The sequence below is a fragment of the Topomyia yanbarensis genome, chromosome 2 (assembly GCF_030247195.1).
Source record: "Topomyia yanbarensis strain Yona2022 chromosome 2, ASM3024719v1, whole genome shotgun sequence".
Classification (NCBI taxonomy): domain Eukaryota; kingdom Metazoa; phylum Arthropoda; class Insecta; order Diptera; family Culicidae; genus Topomyia; species Topomyia yanbarensis.
The window spans coordinates 356,183,797-356,208,657 of record NC_080671.1 but is presented as its reverse complement, the minus strand read 5'-3'; positions in this window follow the sequence as shown (position 1 = coordinate 356,208,657).

Below are 24,861 nucleotides of genomic sequence, written 5' to 3'. Positions count from 1 at the left end.
AAAAGTTACAGCATTTAAAATGTTTTCGGGGGCCTAGAATTGTCTTATTTTGGCATTTGTCACAATATGAGAGGGTGGCCTTTGGAAACACGAAAACAAATTTTTTTTGCGATTCCCTACTCTGCCTACGATGCTCTACTTAAAAAACTCGAACCCGATCTGTGTCCGGATACTTTAAAATTGAAAATCCCGAACCCGACCCGAATCCGAGAGTGAAAATTTTGTAAAATCCGATCCGGAACCGAACCCGAACCCGACCCGAACCAGAAAATTTATAATTTTGAGAAACCCGTTCTGAACCGAACTTGTTAATATGGAGAATCAACCAAAGATCCAGAATATTTTCAATTTTAAGCACCCGAGCTGGATCCTAGGCAATAATAGAATCACTCGACCCTGAAGTAGCACCATACACGTATAGTTATATCAGCCTATGGCAAAAAGAATAACTGGCTAGTGAAATACGCATTTATATTTACTATTAATGGATGTCGAATTTGAAATTTTCTGAGAAATTTATAAATCGTCGATATCTTATCCGGAAAGTAGGATAAATCGGCGGGAGGGAAACAAAAATCTTAATGATGACTGTTTACGGACATTCAAACGTCTGTAGAGCTGCCGGATTTTATGACGAGGTAAAACTGTTCGGTTCGCGGTATAGTAAACTCTTAGTCACATTAACTAAATTCACTAGGTTTATTCAGTAGGATTGAGTACTTATTGTAAGTCCAAACTGTTCAGTATCAAGTAAGAGTATAATTCGACTGTTATTCATTGTAGGATCGTAAATACTATTTCTAGTGGTAATACTGAGACTAAGTAACTATGTATGATGACTGATTTATCTGTTAATTGTTTGAACTACATAAGGGTTGCAACCACTATTAGATGAACACAACTGTTCATACAGGACATGAGAATATTCTAGAGCCTTATCAATGTATGCGTGAAAGCTGTTCCGTAAGCTACTCGAATTTTAGTCTAGTAATAAACTATTTTGAACTACGGTGGGTTCTTGCTAAAATGATTCAACAGTGCTAAGACTGGCGTGAACAATGACAATCCCAAACAGTTTTGCCCGTTGTACTTACCAAATTTTCTATTTTTTTTTATCGAAAACCATTCTTGCAAGTAGTTTTGTTTTATTTTATTACATGTATTAAATATGCCTTGGCAATTGGGAATAAAATTCTCCTTTTATTACATAAACCGATGGAGTTTTTTTCTTCATATAGCATTATATACACGGAAAAAAATTGTTTCCAAAATCGTGAATAAAGTGCCATGAATTCTGGAACAATAACGTTTTTACGTTATGAAAACAGGACCATGAACAAAAATCATGTGTTTTATAATTTTGTTCAATTTCTCTTCAGTAACGCCCGCATAACGCTTTTATTAGTGAAACATTTGTTTTTGTTTTGTGAACTTCAGTCACGGTTGTCGCCATGTCATTACCAAATCGATTTTCCGTACGTGAACTAGCACACAACTTTATAAACATTATTCATAAAACCAAAAGTTAACTCATGATGTTGTTCATAGATTTAGGAACATTAGTCCACAAAATCAAAACATTCTGGATATTTGCTCGTGAACTAGTTCACGGACCTCGGAATTTTATTCATGAATCCCTTCAATCCTCGTGAACAACTTCATGATTCCTAATATATTAGTCACGGTCCAATATACGTGCTCGTGAAATAGTTCACAAAATTATGAAATATTTTTCATGTATACGTGAAATGGTTCATGAATTCTAGTACAAAAGTGACGACTTACCATTAATGCTCGTGAAATAGTTCACAAAATCATCAAATATTGATAATGTATTCGCGAACTAATTCATGATTCCTAGTATATTAGTCACGATCCATTATCCATTGATGCTTGTGAAATAGTTCACAAAATCATAAAATATTATTCATGAATTTGTGAATTGGTTCATGATCTGTAGTATACGTTTGACAATTCGTGTTCGTCAAATAGTTCACAAAATTATGATTCGTGAACTAGTTCGAGATGAACGCAACACTCACGTAAAAAATCGATAACACACACTCACAACACAACGAGCTTTTGTTAGTATTTTGTTTCGTATCAAATTTCTGCTTACGATCTCATAAAAGATTCCCTTCTTCCTCCACCTTACACCTTACATGCCCCCCACCCACTGCATTTTGTTTTGTTCAATTCTTTTCTCCGCTGCTATAAATAGTTCATGACCTGAAACTTCTAGTAAAAAAACCGTCAGATTCCTAGATTAGAGCCGACAAACATCTATTCGCTAAAAACACCTCATTACAACTCGTTCCACGACGACATGTACTCGCTTCACACCAATGATGAGTGAGATAATATCATTTGGCTCCCCACCGCCGCGCCGGTATTTCAGTATCGATATTGACGCCTTTTGCTTTGTACCACTTTTCCGCTGTATTATTCTGTTTGTAGGGTTCGTCGCGGTGCGGATGTGGGCGGTAAATGGATAGTCCGCACCGCAACCGCAAAAAAATAATAAAACCGCACCGCTTACCGCAACCGCACTGCATTTACCGCACCGCACCGCGCGGTAATGCGGTAAATGCGGCAAAATTCTGTATTTTTGAAAAATGTGTTGAAAAAATATTATTTTTTTTTTTTAATAACCAAATATAATAAAATATTACTCTTATTTACACGTACATTAACTTTGACGGACTCCTCAGAATGTAACATTTATTAAAAAATTAAAAAAGTTGACACTTTGCAAGTTTTATTAATAAAATTCCGTACATTTTGAGATAAATACTTTCGAAACAAGGTAAATCTTAGCATAGCACTGAAGTCATATGAAATGTAGCTGTACTTAGGGTTGTGGTACCGGTAATACCAGTACCGAAAATCCCGGGAATACCGACCCATTTTTGGTACCGTAATATCGGTACTGAAGAAAAGCCAGTACCGGTATTTTCGGTACCATACAATTTTTTTATGAAAAATATGGGGACATGTTTCAAAATATCGGTCTGCAAGATGACTTTTAATTATATTAATTACCTTTTATAAGTTAAACATTACTAGCTCCCGTTGTACTGAACGGAATGTGTAAATTCTTTATATAGTTGTTATTAAATTTTAACGATCTTGTACTAAATTTCATAATATTCACATCTAGCGTAAGAGACGTAAAAATTTGCTATGATTTTTTTTATTAGCGACATTCTGATTGGTTTCCATTTTTTACTGGGTGGCACGTAATAAGACTATGGTCTAAATCATGTCTTTGGTTTGCTCTTAAACCTTTATTTATAAAATAAAGAACAGCGATTTAGCAGCTAACAATTTTAGACATGGTGAGCTACTCCAAATGGAGCGATTTGTGATTATTAGTGATAGGAAAATTCAGCAAAACTCCATAGTTTACAGGAAAGCAATGAGCCTTGGTATGCAGGTCGAAACCAATTTACAGCAAATCAAGAGAGGAAAAGCGAGCAACCTGCTCGGATTTACTGCCATTCTCGCTTTGATTTACTGTTATTAATAGTGTTTCTTACTTTTACCATCTGTTAAAGTCGATAAAAGTCGCACCGCTTAGCAGGTATTGATTTCATAGTGGCCTAGATTTCGAAATAAAAGAAGGTGCCGCATACGAAAAATATTTTCTGCTGAAATGAGTCATGCCATTCCGAATCAATTAAAAACAATAAACATGTTTTTTGATCAGCACAAATCAATCATCTGAGAATAAGGTCATCAGTTTCAGCATTCAATTTCATTTTGAAGCTCTTTTCGAATTTAAAAAAAGGGCTTCAGTACCGTAGTACCGATAGGTCGAATACAGATTATATTCGGATTTATTTTCCAATCATTGTCAAGTCCATGGAAATTAGAGCAATCAAATGTTTATTATGTTTCCCTATTGTAAGGTAATAAGTTTCGTCGTTCTTAAATGGTAAAAGTCAAAGTTTTAATTCACTTTTTAATGCAGACTGCAGACTTATCAATTATTTTTTTAAGTGCGGTTGCGGTAATACCGCGCGGTAAATGCTCATTTCCCGCACCGCATCCCCAAGAAAAAGTGTCTTACCGCACCGCAGATTTTGCGGTGCGGGTGCGGTAAATACCGCGCGGTTGCGGTAAATACCGCAACCGCGACGAACCCTATCTGTTTGTATGTATGTGTTGGGAACTAAGCCTTACTAAAAAAAGCTAACGGGTAGCATCTGACCCCGAATTCACAAACATCTACTCATTAAAACGCTTACTTACACCATAGGCCATAGCGACACATGATGGGTAGCTGTTCGAATGAGCTATATAAACTTTTCATCACTCTAGCAGCGATCATATGCGGGACAGAATGGAGACGTTGGTATGTGTTCTTCAAGTTTTCTCTGTACTGTGTAGCCAACAACGGGTAGACAAAATATTTGTCTTTGTATTGAAAACTTTAGTCACGGTTTCCGCCATGCCACTACCAAATCGATTTTCTGTACGTGAACTAGTTCACAACTTTATGAATATTATTCATAAAACCAAAGGTTAACTCGTGATGGTGTTCATAGATTTAGGAACATTAGTCCACAAAATCAAAACATTCTGGATATTTTCTCGTGAACTAGTTCACGAAACTCGAAATTTTATTCATTAATCCCTTCAATCCTTGAGAACTAATTCATGATTTCTAATATATTAGTCACTATCTTGTATCCGTGCTCGTGAAGTAGTTCACAAAATCATGCAATATTTTTCATGTATTCTTGAACTAATTCATGATTCCTAGTATAATAGTCACGACGGATCATGCGTGCCTGTGAAATAAATCACAAAATTATAAAATACTTTTCATGTATTCGTGAACTGGTTCATGAATTCTAGTATAATAGTCACGACTTACCATTCGTGCTCGTGAAAAAGTTCACAAAATCATGAAATATTGCTCATGCATTCGTGAGCTGTTTCATGATACCTAACATAACAGTCACTACTTACCATTCGTGATCGTGAAATAGTTCACGAAATCATAAAATATTATTCATGTATTCGTGAATTTGTTCATGATTTCTAGTATACGTTTGACAATTCGTGCTCGTCAAATAGTTCACAAAAATATGAAATATTATTCATGGATTCGTGAACTAGTTCATGATTCATAGTACATGATTAGCGATATATTTTGTGTGCTTGTAATATTTAAAATATATTCCGTATCATTTTCAATTTCATGAAACATGGTAATGAAATAAATGGTATTTGGGGTAATATTCGTGGAATTATTTTTGTTCCATGCACTTTTTCATGAAATGTTCAGCTTCTAGCGGCCAGTCCTATTACGAGCAGTAGATATAAGAAAACTATTAGGTCCTCGAACAACGTTATTCATTTGATAAGGTTCAGTATGATGTCTTGTCACCTGTCAAATTAAAAAGTAAGCTCTATAATAAAATATCAGGATAACGTGAACAGAAATTACGAAAATCGTGACTAAGATCTTGAAATCATGAAAATAAACCACACTATTCATGACAAAAATGTCAAAAATCGTAATTAAGATCCTGAAATCACGAACATAAATAAACATAAATCTCTACTCGTGACTAAAATATCACGACAACGTAAATAGAAATCACGAAAATCATGGCAAACTTCATGAAATCATGAAGATAAATCACATTACTCGTAATAAAAATATCAAAAATCGTGACTAAGATCCTGAGATCATGAACATGCATCACTCTACTCATGACTAAAATATTACGATAACGTGAATAGAAATTACGAAATGTGCGACAATGATACTGAAATCATGAACGTAAATCCCGCCAGTCTGACAGAAAATTCCGATAGCAAACTCATGAATATAATAGCACGGTAATGTGATGAAAATCACAAAAATCGCGAATAAACTCCTGAAATCATGAACATCGTTTGACTGTCGGCTGTGTATTCCCAAATTATGAACAAGAATCATAGCAAAAACTAAACATATCTAGGGAACAACAACAGTAACCCAACCAAACATTCGAATGTCACGCCATGTATGTACTTGGAGTGAACTAGTTTTTTAGAAACATTAATAGTTTCATGAATACGAGGTTTATTATTCACAATTTCAAATGATTTTCGTAAATCGTTCAGTTCACGAAATCATGATGTTTTGTTCATGAGTTTATGAACGGTTTTTTTTCCGTGTATGTTCAACCTTTAAAACTGAATAATTTTCAATTGATTTTTACGAAAATGTAAATATGTCCTCGTTTGACACTATCGGTCGTCCTTGACAGTGAATTTAGCCACATGGTTTGGAGTTTTTGACAGTAATCTCAGCAAAAGGATAGAATAGTTCATTGGAAAGTGTGGTCGTAATAAATCAAATTCATAAAATAATTTTTATTTGTTATTTTGCGTACGAAGAATTGAAAAAAATCGTCTATGTATCAGTATTCACGACGTTACCCTCGTTACTCGTTGGTTCCCGGGCTGCAGCGGCATTCAGAGTAGGTGGAAAGTTACCATAGCATAGTATAGCATAGCCAAAACCGACCGCACTCATCATGGGTGGCTGATACAGTGAAATCTTTCTATACAATAGTATAGTTCACTGCACACCTGGCCATGTACTTACGATCGCCAAAGGGAAGGAAATGTTAGTTAAATACCTACTTAAGAAGATGCGGGAAACTCACGAAATCTTCATTACGGATGTTAGAATTGATTAGTAGGGAAGGAAAATGGGATTGGGTTTGGAGTGATTTATATAATATTCTAGTAAATGGATAATAAAAATTAATTATAAATTAGATTGATCTCACCAAAATTATTTGGCTGGTCTGTAACAGATGCAGGCTTCAGGAACCACCGTTATGCAACCTTTTCCGAGCATTCCGCTTAGATGGGATACCGCACCAATAAAAAGTCTCAGATGAAATAGACGAAGAAAGCATCGATGATGATACGGGTTTTTGGTCTAACTACAAACCACTAACAAACCAACACCGATTCTGACGTTTTTACTAAGCTGAAGGTCGGAAAGTATAGTTTCTGACAAATTTTTCCCTCCCCCTTCTCCCAGTATAAAATTTTTAAAAAAATAAAAAACGATGTTAGTTAGATGAAAACGGGTAAGATTGTCGTGACATAAGGTCAACCCCTAATCCCCTTTAAAAAGATACGTAGCATGACATGACCTTTTACTCCCCTGTCGTCACACATCATCACAAAATACAAAACTCCTCCCTCCCTCATATAATGCTACGTCATTTATGGATGGTCCCTTATGACAAGCGCCATTAGACACCTTTCGAGAAATATAACATTTTATGGTGACCGCAACATATTTATTTTCTGGACTTGTTGACTTTTCTCGGTGGAAATGAAAGCTCCAAATTTTCCCATTACTACATGTAACGTTTCGACTCACTGCTCTTCAGCCATCGTCGGACGCATACACTTATATCACGCATCTCCATTCACTCTCGTTCACTTTACACCGCTAGGCGGGCGATCACTTTTCGACTGTCTGCGCTCCAGTGTTTTACTGCATTTTTTCGCAATTTATGTATTTTTTATGAAAATTATTATGCCATTGAATTCCTAAGACATTTTTACATATGAAAACATCTAAAACTTCATTATAACTTGTGCCAATCCCAAGATATAGTGATTTGAAGTAAAAAACTTACAATTTGTCATCACGTTCCTCGCTATATTTAAATTTCCTTTGCAGAGTGGCGTTTTTGACAAATTTAGTCCCTAATGAAAGGTACAACGTTCCCATAGGCTGATATTGAATTTCTGTTGGATCCAACTTCCGGTTAAGGAATTACAGGGTGATGAGTACGATCCCTCAGAAAATGTCGATTTTATTAAATTCTGCAATGAATGTATAAGGTGAAATTTTTTCCAAAATGTGACCACAACTGCCTCGATTTTTAGTATTAGGTCACTAACAGCCATTAAAAGATCAGGTTCATCATCGGTTCCGAAATCTCCGGCAGAAGTATCTAAATTCAGAATAACAGTCACATCGGTTTCTCGGAGATGGCTAGACCGATTCAACTTAGTCTCAAATGAGAGGTGTTGCGTCCCCGTAAATGGCTATTAAACTTCATCTCGATCCGACTTCCGGTTCCGGAGTCTCTCAAACAACTTAAATTTGCAGTTCTAGGTCATCGACGGCCAACCAAACTTTCGTTGACTACATTGACCACCATAGACGGTTCCGGAAGTGCCCGGGAAAAGCGGCCATCTTTAAAAATTAACGAACTGACATCAGTTTCCCGGGCCGATTTTCACAAACTTAGTCCCAAATGATAGCAATATTATCCTCAAGGATGTCCATAAAATTTCGCACGGATCGCTTATATGGTTCAGGATATATAGACTAAATCTTCCAGTCACATTTGAAATTTCCATATAAGCCGGAACTCAATTTTTTTTCAAAGGGGGGATGAAATTTCAGTAATCGAATTCGTATTTCTGATGCCAAACATCTTTAAAATGCATGAAATGTCGAGATTTTAAGTTATCTCGAAAATTATTTTTTTAAATAAAATCGACTTTTTGGGGATTTTGCCGATTTTGCACCTTTTTTACATTTCTTATAAGAGAAATGTATAGAATTCGCTCAAACTTTCAAGATTTTTTCCGAGGCCCGGAGGGCCGAGTCTTATATACCAATCGACTCAGCTCGACGATTTGGGACAATGTATGTGTGTGTATGTGTGTGTGTGTGTGTGTGTGTGTGTCTGTGTGTGTGTATGTAACGGACAAATTCTCATTCGTGTTTCTCAGCAATGGCTGAATCGATCTTATCCAAACCAATTTTAAATGAAAGAACTAAAAAACAGTATGAACGCTATTAATTTGTTTTTGATTCTGATGTTTAGTTTCCAAGATATGAATGTTTGAATGCGTAAAAATGGCGTTTTTTGCAGTTTTTTTGAATTATCTGCCGAAATTGACAATATAGATTAACAATTTATATGTTTTTAGACAGCTAACGAATACCTTTCGAACAAGCTATAGATTGTTGAAATCGGACTATTATCAAAAGAGATATTTAACATTAAATGCGGACGAAAGATTTTTATCATTTCCCATTGCCAGAAATATGACCAAAAACATGTAATCTATTATTAACGCCAAAACGGCTTATTTTAGGTCAATAGTATCTTCGGAGAATTTAATGGAGGAAATATGCCCTTTCTTTTGGTATTGTGCTTTTGCTGATTGATCCCCCTATGAGTGAGATATTTTCACAAATTTTCTTGGAAGTGATTATATCGAAATGATGCCTTCTACAATTTTGTAGCTCTTACTTTTGCAAATAACTTTAATGAAGACTTCAAATATCTATTTTGAATACTTTAAAAGTTATGGCTTGTTGTTTGTGGATTACTCTTTGTCGCCTATTTATTGTTCAATATAGAAATAATCCATTGAAATAAGCCAAACATTATTTCGACAAATCGAATTTTGTATTTCATTTTTCTATCTACAACCGCTAGAAATAATCACCGAACACTTCCAAGTTGTCTGGAAGGAACTTGATAACTTATCAGTGCAAAAATGTTCATTTGTGCGAACCTTCTGACTGCAATTTTTCTAACTAATGACCATCGGATCGATCTGAAACATATCGGAAAATGAAAAGCGAAATAAATAACTCCAAGCAATGGCGTAGCCCAGAGAAGGTTTTGGGGTTTAACACCATACAACGCTCCCCACCACACCCAAAAAAATATTGGATTGAAGTTGAAAATTTATTGATGCAGACTGATTTAATTCAATATTACAATAACAATTATCTGATCCGTAGATTGATAACCTGTTGTTGTAAACATCATGAGGACTTTTGATAAATTGTCGAAATGGGGTCCTGATATGTAACTGATCTATTGGTCTTGATTTCACAGTTGTCTAATAGCATCAATATCAAATTCCTGCCTGAAAACATTCCAATAGAAAATTACAGAGTTCTGCAATCAATCATAGTCCTCAGATTTATTTTCAAATTGATCTCGTTTTTGTAGAGATGTACTGTAATAAGGGTCTTTATTAAATAGGAAGAGAAGTTAAAATAGATTTAATGTCTATGAAACATAGAACTGCTCACCAAAAAAATGCATAACTTTCAACATTTGCTAAAAATGTTCTTGCCTTTCTCATTCACTCTAAAATTCGTCAATCTAATCCCGACCCGGAGGGCCGAGTGTCATATGCCAATCGACTGAGTTCGTCGAGATCGGAAAATGTCTGTGTGTGTATGTATGTGTGTATGTGGAAAAAAATGTGACCTCTGTTTCTCAGAGATGGCTGGACCGATTTGCACAAAGTTAGTCTCAAATGAAAGGTACAACCTTCCCATCGGCTGCTATTAAATTTTTAATTGATTGGACTTCCGGTTCCGGAGTTACGAGTTGAAGAGTGCAATCACACAGCAAATTCCCATATAAACTGAAATGAAAAATTTTCAAAATCAAATTTGTATTTTTGATGCCAAATGACTTTAAAATGCATGAAACATTGAGATGTTTGACAAAAATTGACTTCTTTAGACTTTGGTACATTTTTGCTTTTCTCATATAAAAAGGTTATGCAATCACTCCAAAAATCGTCAATCATACCGGCCCGAAGGGAGTATGCAGTGAGGGGTTGCTACTTTAAAATTAAAACTAGTTTAAAATTTCTTAACAAGTTGAAAATTTTCGGCCGGATCTGGACCTCCCGGATTTTTCTTCATGATCCGCCGCTGGTTTCAAGCGATGTTTCAATATCACATAGTATCTCAAGATCGTGGCTGTCGATCCATTGTATGTATGTGCAAATCGTACTGAACATGTAATATTCATTTCCACCATTGTATTGAACATAACCAGCCATAGAATCGTAGACTGGACAAATGAGACAAGCACAATTGCACCACTAGGTGGATTAAAACAGGTTTTTATTTTGGGAATGCGTCGAGTTGAGACGAAAACGTAGTATGATTAATAACGAGGATAACGCTTTCCGAATGTAGAGAGAAATTTATGAAAAATGACGATTTCCATTCGATTCTAGCAGGTCCTGATCGATTTTGATGAGCATTTGATTTTTATTGTATGACCAATTATATGTATAGGTCAAATGTTCAAAAACAGTAATTTAAGGTCAAGATAGCATCATTTTGAAACCGCCAATTTCGGAGGGTTAGTATCTTCGATGAGTTTTACAAACGTTAAACAGCGCATCATTAGATAAAATAATTTTGACGGTATATCGTCCAAGTAGTATTTATGGTGAATTTTCTCAGATTAATATTCATGACTACAATAAAGTCTCAGAAAATTCGCTAAAGACACGAACTCTGTTACTATTTTCTGAAAAATTATTTCTGCATAATTTTAAAACTTCAAAAATTACGGTTTCGGAATTATGCCGTTTGGACAGTAAGATCGATTTTTACCAAACCCCCACCAAACCGAATTTCTGGCTACGCCGCTGACTTCAAGTAAGTAGAAACAAAGTCGTTCTACACTCGTTCACAAGAAACTTCTTCGAATGCTGAATATCTATTATAATACATTGAAACCCTGATTTTATCAGCCAAATATGAACATATGTTTGATGGGCTCTAGCAGACGAACACGACTGAATTCGAGTAAATCCTTTCTTGAGCATGTTTTCCTTATCATGAAGATGGAAATATGCAAAAATAAAAAGTTCATCATAATCAGAAATAGTTATCAGACTACATCAAGGGACGGGAAGAATATTTTAACAGCTTTAGTTTATTATAAAGAAAAAAAAATTGCCCGCTTTAGTCAATGTCCCCATTTTGTCAGCCTAAAATACGCCATGAGACTGATAAAAATGGGTCTTTATTGTATGTATTATTCACTGTGTTTCACATTAATAGGTACATTTCATTTTTGGGGTTTTTTATTGTATCGAACTACAACAATTTTTAGGTAATTTTCAAGGGGTTTTTTTAAAACTTCTTCCAAAATTTGGCGAACCTATTCCAATTCGTATACCAATTAATTGGTATACTTAAGGGTTAATATGTTGCAGATAGAGAAAATACTGAAATTTTCAGCTTTTTTCTTACACAATATTACGAAAGATTATTAAACAATTTTTCTTAATAAGTTTGTGAAAATTATAAACTATTTGAAATTTTTTTAATAATTTTATTTTTTATTTAACCGTGATTTTTTAATAAATAGTGACCATCGCTTCACAACGTAGTCTATTTTTCATGGCTTGCGGTGAGCACGATCTTTCGAATTGCTGAACTGAAAATTATGGAATAGAAATTAATTTTTGGTATTCTTTACTTTACTCGCCGCGCAGATAGCTCTGAATTAGACCCGCTGGTGCCCTAAGACGATTTCGCTAGATTTTCAGAGCACTGTGCACCCAGTGCATTAACGCAAGTGACGGAAGGTTATCGAAAAGTTTCGTGAAAATGAAAATTTCAGTAATGATGATGATTTTCCCAAACGGTTCGTTTTCGAGAGGTTTTTATTTGTTCTTTGGCATTAGGATTAGCGATAATAATTCAAATCAAGGATACTACTGGGAAGTCACCTTTAGAAAAAGTCGATGTCGAAGTAAAATTTGGAACTATGCACGCATGCACTTCAGAGATAGCGTGATATCAGGAGCTGCGATTTCATTAAATTTTCTTAGTTCTCAGTCGCGTTGGAAATTTGAGTAAAGTATAAACTTCAAATCGATTCAAAAAAAAATTCGATTTTTTTGGCTCAGTACAATATATAAATTCAGTTTTCCCACACAATTTAGATATTTAGATATTTTATGGGCTATTTTTTCGCTTTCCCATTGATTTGGTTTGAGATTTCTAGCACTGATGTTGTCCTATGCTGATTTGAGCGATTCTCTGAGTCCTGCCACTATCCCATGTAATATGTGTTATCAAAAACATCGCGAAGCATCACGTTCTAAATGTTCTCAAACGATATAATATCCGAAGAGAGTGATAAGAGTTATAAGAAATGTCTCATCACACTGTTAGGTGGATTAAAAGCGTTTTACATTTCTTATAAAAGAAATGTATAGAATTCGCTCAAACTTTCAAGATTTTTTCCGAGGCCCGGAGGGCCGAGTCTTATATACCAATCGACTCAGCTCGACGATTTGGGACAATGTCTGTGTGTGTGTGTGGGTGTCTGTGTGTGTGTGTATGTAACGGACAAATTCTCATTCGTGTTTCTCAGCAATGGCTGAACCGATCTTATCCAAACCAATTTTAAATGAAAGAACTAAAAAACAGTATGAACGCTATTAATTTGTTTTTGATTCTGATGTTTAGTTTTCAAGATATGAATGTTTGAATGCGTAAAAATGGCGTTTTTTGCAGTTTTTTTGAATTATCTGCCGAAATTGACAACATAGATTAACAATTTATGTATTTTTAGATAGCTTCAACGAATACCTTTCGAACAAGCTATAGATTGTTGAAATCGGACTATTATCAAAAGATATATTTAACATTAAATGCGGACGAAAGATTTTTATCATTTCCCATTGCCAGAAATATGACCAAAAACATGTAATCTATTTTTAACGCCAAAACGGCTTATTTTAGGTCAATAGTATCTTCGGTGAATTTAATGGAGGCAATATGCCCTTTTTTTTAGTATTGCGCTTTTGCTGATTAATCCCCCTATGAGTGAGATATTTTCATAAATTTTCTTGGAAGTGATTATATCAAAATGATGTCTTCAGCAAATTTGTAGCTCTTACTTTTGCGATTAACTTTACTGAAGACTTCAAAGATCTATTTTGAATACTTTAAAAGTTATGGCTTGTTGTTTGTGGATTACTCTTTGTCGCCTATTTATTGTTCAATATAGTAATAATCCATTGCAATAAGCCAAACATTATTTCGATAAAACGAATTTTGTATTTCATTTTACTATCTACAACCGCTAGAAATAATCACCGAACACTTCCAAGTTGTCTGGAAGGAACTTGATAACTTATCAGTGCAAAAATGTTAATTTGTGCGAACTTTCTGACTGCAATTTTTCTAACTCATGACCATCGGATCGATCTGAAACATATCGGAAAATGAAAAGCGAAATAAATAACTCCAAGCAACGGCGTAGCCAAGAGAAGGTTTTGGGGTTTAACACCATACAACGCCCCCCCCCCGCCACCACACCCACAAAAAAATTGGATTGAAGTTGAAAATTTATTGATGCAGACTGATTTAATTCAATATTACAATAACAATTATCTGATCCGTGCATTGATATCCTGTTGTTGTAAACATAATGAGGACTTTTGACAAATTGTCGGAATGGGGTCCTGATATGTAACTGATCTATTGGTCTTGATTTCACAGTTGTCTAATTGCATCAATATCAAAATCCTGCCTGAAAACATTCTAATAGAAAATTCCAGAGTTCTGTAATCAATCATAGTCCTCAGATTTCTTTTCAAATTGAGCTCGTTTTTGTAGAGATGTACTGTAATAAGGGTCTTTATTTAATTGGAAGCGAAGTTAAAATTGATTTAATGTCTATGAAACATAGAACTGCGCACCAAAAAATGCATAACTTTCAACATTTGCAAAAATGTTTTTGCCTTTCTCATTCACCCTAAAATTCGTCAATCTAATCCCGACCGGGGGGGCTAAATGTCATATGCCAATCGACTCAGTTCGTCGAGATCGGAAAATTTGTGTGTGCGTATGTATGTGTGTATGTGTGTATGTGGAAAAAAAATGTGACCTCTGTTAATTAGCGATGGCTGGATCGATTTGCACAAAGTTAGTCTCAAATGAAAGGTACAACCTTCCCATCGGCTGCAATTGATTTTTTTATTGATTGGACTTTCGGTTCCGGAGTTACGAGTTGAAGAGTGCAATCACACAGCAAATTCCCATATAAACTGAAATGAAAAATTTTCAAAATCAAATTTGTATTTTTGATGCCAAATGACTTTATAATGCATGAAACATCGAGATTTGATGTAAACTCGAAAAAAATAATGTTTGACAAAAATTGATTTTTTTGGACTTTGGTACATTTTTGCCTTTCTCATATAGAAAGGTTATGCAATCACTCTAAAAATCGTCAATCATACCGGCCCGGAGGGAGTATGCAGTGAGGGGTTGCTACTTTAAAATTAAAACTAGTTTAAAATTTTTTAACAAGTTGAAAATTTTCGGCAGGACCCGTACTTCCCGGATCTTACTATGTGATACTGAAACATCGCTTGAAACCAGCGGCGGTCAAGCGATGTTTCAGTATCACATAGTATCTCAAGATCGTGGCTGTCGATCCATTGTACGTATGTGCAAATCGTACTGAACATGTAATATTCATTTCCACCATTGTATTGAACATAACCCGCCATGGAATCGTAGTCTGAACAAATGAGAAAAGCACAATTGCACCACTAGGTGGATTAAAACAGGTTTTTATTTTGGGAATGCGTCGAGTTGAGACGAAAACGTAATATGATTAATATCGAGAATAACACTTTCCGAATGTAGAGAGAAATTTATGAGAAATGACGATTTCCATTCGACTCCAGCAGGTCCTGATCGATTTGATGAGAATTTGATTTTTGTTGTATGACCAATCATATGTATAGATCAAATGTTCAAAAACAGTAATTTAAGGTCAAGATAACATCATTTTGAAACCGCCAATTTCGGAAGTTTAGTATCTTCGATGAGTTTTATAAACGTTAAACAGCGCATCATTTGATAAAATAATTCTGACGGTATATCGTCCAAGAAGTATTTATGGTGAATTTTCTCAGGTTAATATTCATGACTACAATAAAGTCTCAACAAATTCGCTAAAAACACGAACTCTGTTACTATTTTCTGAAAAATTAATTCTGCATAATTTTAAAACTTCAAAAATTGCGATTTCGGAAAAATGCCGTTTGGACAGTAAGATCGATTTTCACCAAACCCCCACCAATTGTAAAATTGGTATTTTAATTAACGTAAGGGCGATACTTCAATGCTGATAGGTGGGACCGAAAAAGTAAACAATCGTCAAAGGGGCGATACTATCATTTTGTCAATTTCAATGGCAAACACAAATTTTAATTTAATTATTTCTAATACCTCATGAAGTTTTGGGTTTCGATCACTGAATCATGCAATCTAGGATGTAAAAACACAATAGTTCTTAAATAGGAAATAAAACCAAGTCTGGAAATATTCACTGTTGATTTTCTTTGAATGGTGTCACTGCTAGTATCGCTTTTTTCCAGAAAAAGCGTTGATTTTTAGGTCTCAGTCGTGTTGGAAATTTGAGTAAAGTATAAACTTTATTTCGATTCAAAAACAAAAATCGATTTTTTGGCTCAGTACAATATACATAACCCCTTTAAGAAAATTCAGTTCTCCCACCACAATGCATTGATTGAGGAATTTAGATATTTTATTAACAGAGCATTAGCAATAATTTGTTTGTATGTCTATTTTATGGGCCATTTTTTCGCTTTTCCATTGATTTGGTTTGAGATTTCTAGCACTGATGTTGTCCTATGCTGATGTGAGCGATTCTCTGAGTCCTGCCACTATCCCATGTAGTATGTGTTATCAAAAACATCGCGAAGCATCAAGTTCTAAATGTTCTCAAACGATATAATATCCGAAGAGAGTGATAAGAGTTATAAGAAATGTCTCATCACACTGTTAGGTGGATTAAAAGCGTTTTTTAAATAAAATCGACTTTTTGGGGATTTTGCCGATTTTGCACCTTTTTTTACATTTCTTATAAAAGAAATGTATAGAATTCGCTCAAACTTTCAAGATTTTTTCCGAGGCCCGGAGGGCCGAGTCTTATATACCAATCGACTCAGCTCGACGATTTGGGACAATGTCTGTGTGTGTGTGTGTGTGTGTGTGTGTGTGTGTGTGTGTGTGTATGTAACGGACAAATTCTCATTCGTGTTTCTCAGCAATGGCTGAACCGATTTAATCCAAACCAATTTTAAATGAAAGAACTAAAAAACAGTATGAACGCTATTAATTTGTTTTTGATTCTGATGTTTAGTTTCCAAGATATAAATGTTTGAATGCGTAAAAATGTCGTTTTTTGCAGTTTTTTTGAATTATCTGCCGAAATTGACAATATAGGTTAACAATTTATATGTTTTTAGACAGCTTTAACGAATACCTTTCGAACAAGCTATAGATTGTTGAAATCGGACTATTATCAAAAGAGATATTTAACATTAAATGCGGACGAAAGATTTTTATCATTTCCCATTGCCAGAAATATGACCAAAAACATGTAATCTATTATTAACGCCAAAACGGCTTATTTTAGGTCAATAGTATCTTCGGAGACTTTAATGGAGGAAATATGCCCTTTCTTTTGGTATTGTACTTTTGCTGATTGATCCCCCTATGAGTGAGATATTTTCACAAATTTTCTTGGAAGTGATTATATCGAAATGATGCCTTCTACAATTTTGTAGCTCTTACTTTTGCAAATAACTTTAATGAAGACTTCAAATATCTATTTTGAATACTTTAAAAGTTATGGCTTGTTGTTTGTGGATTACTCTTTGTCGCCTATTTATTGTTCAATATAGAAATAATCCATTGAAATAAGCCAAACATTATTTCGACAAATCGAATTTTGTATTTCATTTTTCTATCTACAACCGCTAGAAATAATCACCGAACACTTCCAAGTTGTCTGGAAGGAACTTGATAACTTATCAGTGCAAAAATGTTCATTTGTGCGAACCTTCTGACTGCAATTTTTCTAACTAATGACCATCGGATCGATCTGAAACATATCGGAAAATGAAAAGCGAAATAAATAACTCCAAGCAATGGCGTAGCCCAGAGAAGGTTTTGGGGTTTAACACCATACAACGCTCCCCACCACACCCAAAAAAATATTGGATTGAAGTTGAAAATTTATTGATGCAGACTGATTTAATTCAATATTACAATAACAATTATCTGATCCGTAGATTGATAACCTGTTGTTGTAAACATCATGAGGACTTTTGATAAATTGTCGAAATGGGGTCCTGATATGTAACTGATCTATTGGTCTTGATTTCACAGTTGTCTAATAGCATCAGTATCGAATTCCTGCCTGAAAACATTCCAATAGAAAATTCCAGAGTTCTGTAATCAGTCATAATCCTTAGATTTCTTTTCAAGTTGAGCTCGCTTTTGTAGAGATGTACTGTAGTAGGGTCTTTATTTAATAGAAAGCGAAGTTAAAATAGATTTAATGTCTATGAAACATAGAACTGCTCACCAAAAATGCATAAATTTCAACATTTGCTAAAAACGTTTTTGCCTTTCTCATTCACTCTAAAATTCGTCAATCTAATCCCGACCGGGAGGGCCGAGTGTCATATGCCAATCGACTCAGTTCGTCGAGATCGGAAAATGTCTGTGTGTGTATGTATGTGTGTATGTGGAAAAAATGTGACCTCTGTTAATCAGAGATGGCTGAATAGATTTGCACAAAGTTAGTCTCAAATGAAAGGTATAACTTTCCCATCGGCTGCAATTGAATTTTTTATTGATTGGACTTCCGGTTCCGGAGTTACGAGTTGAAGAGTGCAATCACACAGCAAATTCCCATATAAACTGAAATGAAAAATTTTCAAAATCAAATTTGTATTTTTGATGCCAAATGACTTTAAAATGCATGAAACATTGAGATTTGATGTAAACTCGAAAAAAAATGTTTGGCAAAAATTGACTTTTTTGGACTTTGGTACATTTTTGCCTTTCTCGTATAGAAAGGTTATGCAATCACTCTAAAAATCGTCAATCATACCGGCCCGGAGGGAGTATGCAGTGAGGGGCTGCTACTTCAAAATTAAAACTAGTTTAAAATATCTTAACAAGTTGAAAATTTTCGGCAGGACCCGGACCTCCCGGATCTTTCTTCATGATCCGCCGCTGGTTTCAAGCGATGTTCCAGTATCACATAGTATCTCAAGATCGTGGCTGTCGATCCATTGTACGTATGTGCAAATCGTACTGAACATGTAATATTCATTTCCACCATTGTATTGAACATAACCAGCCATGGAATCGTAGTCTGGATAAATGAGAAAAGCACAATTGCACCACTAGGTGGATTAAAACAGGTTTTTATTTTGGGAATGCGTCGAGTTGAAACGAAAAATGAAGATTTCCATTCGACTCTAGCAGGTCCTGATCGATTTTGATGAGAATTTTAATTTTGTTGTATGACCAATTATATGTATAGGTCAAATGTTCAAAAACAGTAATTTAAGGTCAAGATAGCATAATTTTGAAACCGCCAATTTCGGAGGTTTAGTATCTTCGATGAGTTTTATAAACGTTAAACAGCGCATCATTTGATAAAATAATTTTGACGGTATATCGTCCAAGAAGTATTTATGGTGAATTTTCTCAGGTTAATATTCAGGACTACAATAAAGTCTCAACAAATTAGCTAAAGACACGAATTTTGTTACTATTTTCTGAAAAATTAATTCTGCATAATTTTAAAACTTCAAAAATTACGGTTTCGGAATTATGCCGTTTGGACAGTAAGATCGATTTTCACCAAACCCCCACCAAACCGAATTTCTGGCTACGCCGCTGACTTCAAGTAAGTAGAAACAAAGTCGTTCTACACTCGTTCACAAGAAACTTCTTCGAATTCTGAATATCTATTATAATACATTGAAACCCTGATTTTATCAGCCAAATATGAACATATGTTTGATGGGCTCTAGCAGACGAACAAGACTGAATTCGAGTAAATCCTTTCTTGAGCATGTTTTCCTTATCATGAAGATGGAAATATGCAAAAATAAAAAGTTCATCATAATCAGAAATAGTTATCAGACTACATCAAGGGACGGGAAGAATATTTTAACAGCTTTAGTTTATTATAAAGAAAAAAAAATTGCCCGCTTTAGTCAATGTCCCCATTTTGTCAGCCTAAAATACGCCATGAGACTGATAAAAATGGGTCTTTATTGTATGTATTATTCACTGTGTTTCACATTAATAGGTACATTTCATTTTTGGGGTTTTTTATTGTATCGAACTACAACAATTTTTAGGTAATTTTCAAGGGGTTTTTTTTAAAACTTCTTCCAAAATTTGGCGAACCTATTCCAATTCGTATACCAATTAATTGGTATACTTAAGGGTTAATATGTTGCAGATAGAGAAAATACTGAAATTTTCAGCTTTTTTCTTACACAATATTACGAAAGATTATTAAACAATTTTTCTTAATAAGTTTGTGAAAATTATAAACTATTTGAATTTTTTTTAATAATTTTATTTTTTATTTAACCGTGATATTTTAATAAATAGTGACCATCGCTTCACAACGTAGTCTATTTTTCATGGCTTGCGGTGAGCACGATCTCTCGAATTGCTGAACTGAAAATTATGGAATAGAAATTAATTTTTAGTATTCTTTACAGATTTAACTCGCCGCGCAGATAGCTCTGAATTAGACCCGCTGGTGCCCTAAGACGGTTTCGCTAGATTTTCAGAGCACTGTGCACCCAGTGCATTAACGCAAGTGACGGAAGGTTATCGAAAAGTTTCGTGAAAATGAAAATTTCAGTAATGATGATGATTTTCCCAAACGGTTCGTTTTCGAGAGGTTTTTATTTGTTCTTTGGCATTAGGATTAGCGATAATAATTCAAATCAAGGATACTACTGGGAAGTCACCTTTAGAAAAAGTCGATGTCGAAGTAAAATTTGGAACTATGCACGCATGCACTTCAGAGATAGCGTGATATCCGGAGCTGCGATTTCATTTCAACCCTTTTTTGTGAAAATGACGATACGTACAAATGTAAACATAAGGCTTTTTTCATACATGCGAATGAGGGCTTTGAAACGCAACCAATTAACTTAAAATTTTGATTCTACGATATTGCTTTCTTAAACTACAGCAAAAAATACAACGGGCGAAACTGTATTTTTGTTTGTTTATTTAAAGTTTCGCCCTCCACGCTCCATGCAAACAAACAGGGCGATACTTTTTTTGCTAGCAGTTTATAAGCGAAACTGTCATTTTCGTATTTTTTTAGGATTATCAAGCTGATACCAGCTGTAAATAACAATGATCGCTATTGAAAAAAACCCGGACGAAATCGGTGGTGTAGAACGGTAGTTATTGTAAAAAAACGTAAGAACGATACTTCAATGCTGATAGGTGGGACCGAAAAAGTAAACAATCGCCAAAGGGGCGATACCATCATTTTGTAAATTTCAATAGCAAAAACAAATTTTAATTTAATAATTTCAAATACTTTATGAAGTTTTGGGTTTCGATCACTGAATCATGCAATCTAGGATGTAAAAAACACAATAGTTCTTAAATAGGAAATAAAAGTCTGGAAATATTCACTGTTGATTTTCTTTGAATGGTGTCACTGCTAGTATCGCCCTTTTCAAGAAAAAGCGTTGATTTCTTAGTTCTCAGTCGCGTTGGTGATTTGAGTAAAGTATAAGCTTCAAATCGATTGAAAAAATGCGATTTTTTTGGCTCAGTACAATATATAACCCCTTTAGGAAAATTCAGTTTTCCCACCACAATATAGATATTTTATTAACAGAGCATTAACAATAATTCGTAGCTATGTCTATTTTATGGGCCATTTTTTCGCTTCCCATTGATTTGATTTGAGATTTCTAGCACTGATGTTGTCCTATGCTGATTTGAGCGATTCTCTGAGTCCTGCCACTTTCCCATGTAGTATGTGTTATCAAAAACATCGCGAAGCATCAAGTTCTAAATGTTCTCAAACGATATAATATCCGAAGAGAGTGATAAGAGTTATAAGAAATGTCTCATCACACTGTTAGGTGGATTAAAAGCGTTTTTCAATTTAATTTTACCGTGGTTGTTTTTTCTTTCACAAAATTTTAGAACTCGAATAATGATGTCTTTTTTGTATATAGTTGTCAAGTCATGTATAATAAAATTGTAATGTATTCATTTGAAATCTTTAAATAAATATAAGCAACTAAAAAATTCTCGCGCTCATGATTGAGAAAGGCACAATTGCACCGATAGGTGGATTAAAACAGGTTTTTAATCATTTGTAACCTCCAAATTCATTCAAGTTTTTATTACAAAAGTAGAAAAAGGTAACTCTTAGGGTCTTAACCCTTCATTTTAGAACTAATAGCTGCAAGTATTACCCAATGATAGAAAAAATGGTTTCAAAACCATTTTTCTTGAAAACAATGGGGTTAAGAAACACGAAAAGTTCCTTTTTTTCATAAAGTTGCTTCCCTCGCAGTGCTAGAAGCTACTCAATTTTTACCTTCCAATGCTCAATACAATTCTCCTAGAAAATTTACAATAGTCCAATTGCATGGAAAACGTATTCAACGACAGTCTAAATTGACAAGTTTTATCAGTTTTCAATAATATTGTAACCTGACGAAGATACATGAAAGATTCATTTTTCGTCGTCAACGTTAACTTTGAGATGATCCTAGTAACTATTAATACTCAAATGAAAGGCAATAGTCACATTCATTAATCTTACTTGTTTTTGTAAGCAAATCTTGCCTCAATCAAAAGTTATAGCTATTTAAAATACGTTGTTGTCTACAAACAAAATGGGAATGAAGGGGTTAACGTGATTTTATTCCGCTGGAACAGTGCTGCCAGGAATAGTTTCAGTGAACGTAAATTATACCATATCTTTGTTGTTTTAAAATATTATTGAAAACAGATAAAACAAGTTAAGTATGGGAAGATAGAAATTGAGCATTTTATAGTAGTGCTACGGATGTAAATTCGCGTAAAAAATAAATTTTGGAATAGAACGCTTTGTAAATTTTGGAATAGAAAGTTTGTATATTCGTTTCCGATACGTTTTCTCTGTTTTCGTCTACTTCCGAATCATGTCCTTTTCACTTCTCTCTTGGTATTTCGCAGTTCGCGCTTCATTATAACCCAATAGGTGTAGACCGGACGGACTTCAAAACAATTTAGTGGGTTCATGTTTTCGGCCCAAGCAACAAAATTAGCCACATACCACTTCATGGTTTTGGAATAGGTGCACGACGCCAAATCAGTTCAAAATAACGGTTTTTGATCATGGTGTCCTAAAAACGGCAAAAGCCGTTTTTGCAGGCAATCTGTGAACCTCAGCGTTAATGATGCCTTTGGTCACGTGGTGTTCACTGCGTTTGCCACAAGTGCATATAGCCTGCCGAATCAGGTGCTTCGAGGCGAATTTGTATAGCTTCACCAATTGGACATGGTCATTCACACCGAACCTGTCTCAATCCGTAAAATATACGAAAGACATTTAATTCGGCAAAAAAAATGAGAACTGAAAACACCGCCAACTAGCCCCGGTCTCCCCTACGTTATGAAAAAAATAAATTTTAAGTACTTGGAGATACCATTTTGTATGTACGATGTTGAAATTAATCAATAGAGCCCAGAGACCCCGATTTTAGACAATCCTAAGGAAAAGCAGGCAGTTAATTATCACAATGTTTAGTTAATTATGGCAATGATTTAGACATAGATTTAGTTTTTATGAAATGCATTATTTTTAGGAAAGAAAGGTAGCTAACTTCAAAAGTATAGAAACAGTAGACCAACTGCTTAGACTACTCGCTATAGAGATATTATCAGTACTACTTTTTAATTTGAGCTCAGCGCCACATCAATGACGGTGCCTTCCCGATCAGAGTGCAATAACAGATTGGTCGGTTTCAAGTCAGACCGGACTAAGTCGGAAAACATAAAAAATGAGAAAATGATAGCAGTGCATACAGAATTTCTTCAGCTATATTCAACTTTTACCAAATTTGAAATATTTAACAAAAAGCATGAATTATGACAAAAAGAAATTTACAATTATCTTGTACAGGATGCTGCGATTCAAAGTTTAAATTCGTTTTTCTCGAAATCAGTAAATTGTTACTTAGTCCGGTATGACTTAACACCGACCAATTTATGCCAGAATGCAATTTTCGTAGCTGTGTTACAACGAGAGATGTAATTTTGAAATCCCTTTGTTCTGTGTTTCTGATCGGGTTCTGTTTGGGTGGTAAGCCTACTACTAATAACTTAATGAAAAACAAAAATAGTTGCATAATTTCTCCATATGTTCACAATCGAATAGTTAGCAGACATGTTTGAAAATTTCTATTTTTAAAAACTACGAGCAAACCTTCAGCAAAACCTGATCTACCGCTGTGCGAATGAAAGCGATGATCCGCCGCTAATTCAAAATTCATTACCGTCGAAATCAATTTGGCGATTAAGGCACGGAATCGCCGAAATTCCACAAATCTCCCCTTGGCCCGGTCTTTCGTGGTTGGTCGCGAGACTGCCTGCCACCCACCACGATAAATAGGCCTGGCCTTTAATCCGCTCGTCGTCGTCCGCTCGTTCATGTTTGAGCAACACTATGGCCGATCGACCTCAGACCAATCTGAATCATCGCACCAGGCCAGCTATCACCCATTTGTCTGCGCAAATAAGATGACTCTCTTAAACGGCGGGTGGAACTTTATCCCGCCAGCATCTTTGCTATTGTTATTCAAATCAACGAGTTGCCGAGGTTTAATCCCGCACCTCTTATATCTACAACCGACCGGTCGAGGGTCCACAAGCTGATCGATCAATTGGCTGGGGAACACGTATTTTTGTCACAGCGCGTTATACAAATTCAATTTCGATTACTAAACAGTTGGGTCAGTTTCAACGCCGCTCTGCCAGGCTAGTGTTGCGAAGAACGTGGTAGAGGCAGAAAACAACGCGGATAATTTACGAGTGACCGGAACCTTAGCGATTGTCAGGTCCTCCCGCGCTGCCGACCAGCTGAAGGTGTGACATGAGAAGCGTTGAAAATACGGTCTGTTGTCCCC